The following is a 2887-nucleotide window of genomic DNA, read 5'->3' as shown; positions in this document are numbered from 1 at the left end:
CTCCCTGGAGTAATGAGTGACTAGGACTGGGGCCGGAAAATACAAGATGAGCCTGCAGTGTCTTACAGTGCTAGAAGTAAGAAACTGCATTCTCTCTCCCTTACTCTGTCTCTCTTCTCTCTCTCTCTCTCTCTCTCTCTCTCACACACACACACACACACGCAAATTAATGAGAGTATCTCAAAGGGGCTCAGGACCAAAAAGCTCCCAATGGCCAAAGCTAGAAAGATTTCAGCAAGGAAATAAGTAGTTTGGGATTAGAGCCCAGAGTATAGAACACATATCCATGAGCTCAGATTTGATATAAATATATGATTAAATAAGTTAATAAACACAGGAAAAGAAACAAATATTCAGTACAAAAAAAAGAATTCCAAATAAATTATATTGGTATGGTGACTAGGTTGGCCAGGCTTGGTGACTACACTGGCCCGGCTACACTGTTCCATACCTCCCACTGTCGGATTGGGCTGCTACCTCTGTGCCTGCCAGTCATGTTATTAATACTACTGCCGGTGCTGTCACTGCTGCTGCTGCTGCTGCTGGGACCTGGCCCTGGGTCCGGTGAGGCCTCCAAGAGGTCACATGTGCACCGGTGTGGGATCCTGGAACTGGCAGGAACTGTGGGTTTTATTGACTCCCGAACCCCACTTGCTTATATGAAATACAGTTGCTGTTGTGGTCTGGGAGGCCATGGCCAGCACCGGGATGCCATTGACTGCAGCAGCAGAGAACAAATGCCAAAAACACTCATGCAGGTGTGACCAGGAGATTGCTAACTGCTTAGCCCAAACTGAGTACAACTTAAAGTACCTCTTCTATCCCCAGTTTCGGTGTCAGCAGGACTCGCCCAAGTGCGACTGGCTAGCTTGACTTGAAATGCTCCTTTGCACAAAGAAATAAAACTCCTTCTCACTAATGAAAAAGTATTATATTGTTATTATATTGTTACTTCATCCTAATGGAGGGGGACCATAATTTTCCACTCCTTAAGGGCTATGTATAAGGAACTTCCTTCCAAGGAGTACAGTTAGAAGGGGGAAATTTAAGTGAGTATTTTTATGATAGGGACACTCAAGAAACAGTAACCCAACCAAGTGATCAAGGTCATATCAAGCATCATAAATCACGTTGATAATCTTGATATTATCTGTGATGAAAATGGCACTTTTCTTCTATGATAAACCCATAAACCCAGTCTAATTGTGAGAAAAACATCTGTCAACCTAATTAACAGAGAGGGAGACTGTCTAAAAGAAAATGATGTTTATTTGGGAATAAGCGTTGCCAAGGCAATAAGCATCCCATAGTAAACTATATGAGTATTCAGGGAAGTAAAAGAAGAAAAAGGCTTTTAGAGGAAAAATGAGGAGTATACAATTGTTTTGACACTATTATCCTTGGCTACAAGGATCAGTAAGAAGAGTGGCTCTAGTCTGAGGTTGAACAGGAAGTTGCTGGGCAGATGTCCTCACAGGAGTACTTCTTTGTATATAGTTGCAATGACCTTTGTGCAAGGTTGTGGTTTCTGCAGTCTTCTGTGATAGTTCTTGTTATCAGGCATTTGGGAATGAGAAACTTCCCTTCGAGACCTTCCCTGGCTCTCTTTGTCAGGAATTTTAATGCAAGTGACTCCATTTTGATTCTGACAACTTTCACATAATCAATAGATTTGTGGAATTTATTCTAATTATATTGGAATTTTACAAATTCCAACAGAGGGCATCCCACAGTATACCAGACCAGTATGCCTCAAAACTTGTCAAGGTCATTAAAAGCAAGGAAAATCAAGAGGAATCAGGAGACACGAGCATTAAATGTGATGTAGTATCATGGATGAAATCCTGGAACAGAAAAATGAGATTAGGTAAAAACTAAGGTCATTTGGATAAACTGTGGACTTTAGTTAGTAATAATGCACCATTATTACTGGGGGTACATAGGAACTCTGTACTATCTGTTCAATTTTCCTGGAAACCTAAAACTATTCTAAAATAAAGTCTCATTTTTTAAGGCAAGATGACAGAAAAATAACATTGACTAGATGAGAAAAATGGAAAGCATATAGTAAGATGGTAGACATAAATACTTAATCAGTAATTGCATTAAGTGCAAAGAGATTAAATTCTTTCCATTAAAAAAACAAAGATCATCAGGCTGAATTTTCAAAAACTATTATATGTTGCTTACAAAAGAAAACTTTAATAAAATGCACAGAGGTGCCTCATGCCTATAATCTCAGTGCTTTGGGAGGCCAAGCAGAAGGATGGCATGAGAACAGGAGTTGGAAAGCAGCCTGGGCAACACACTGAGACCTTGTCTTTACAAAAAAAAAAATTAAAAATTCACTAGACGTGGTGGCACACACCTGCAGTCTTAGCTACTCAGGAGGCATAGGTAGGAGGATTTCTTGAACTCAGCAGTTTGAGGATGCAGTGAGCCATGATTGCGCCACTACACTCCAACCTGGGCAATATAGCAAGATCCCAACTCAAAAAAAAAGGTACAGAAAGATTAAAAATGAAAGAATGGGAAAAGATATGTTATGCGAATATTAACCTACTATCAAAAATGCTTAGTAGGAAAAAGAAACTAGATATATCTTTTTCCACTATTTTACTTTCAATATTTCTGTATCTTTAGATATAAGGTTGATCTGTTTGGGATGTACTAGATTAGATAGAGTTTAAGACAATAATTTACTGATAATAAAATGAACATTTCACAATAACAAAAAGGTCAGTTCACCAAGAAGATATGGTAATTTGCGATCTGTAACTACCTAGCAACATTGCCTCAATGTGTATTAAGCAAAAATTGACAGCATTAAGAGAAGAAATAAACACATCCACAATCAGTGAGCTTTTTAAAATACCTATCTCAGTAT

General features: G+C 38.9%; 1 pseudogene; it reads left to right on the top strand.

The window, feature by feature from the left end:
- The first annotated feature begins 392 nt into the window (after positions 1-392).
- LOC104664667 lies at positions 393-873 on the top strand (annotated as a pseudogene).
- Positions 874-2887: the final 2014 nt, after the last annotated feature.

This window comes from Rhinopithecus roxellana, chromosome 1 (assembly GCF_007565055.1).
Source record: "Rhinopithecus roxellana isolate Shanxi Qingling chromosome 1, ASM756505v1, whole genome shotgun sequence".
NCBI lineage: Eukaryota > Metazoa > Chordata > Mammalia > Primates > Cercopithecidae > Rhinopithecus > Rhinopithecus roxellana.
This window is presented reverse-complemented; position numbering and strand designations above follow the sequence as displayed.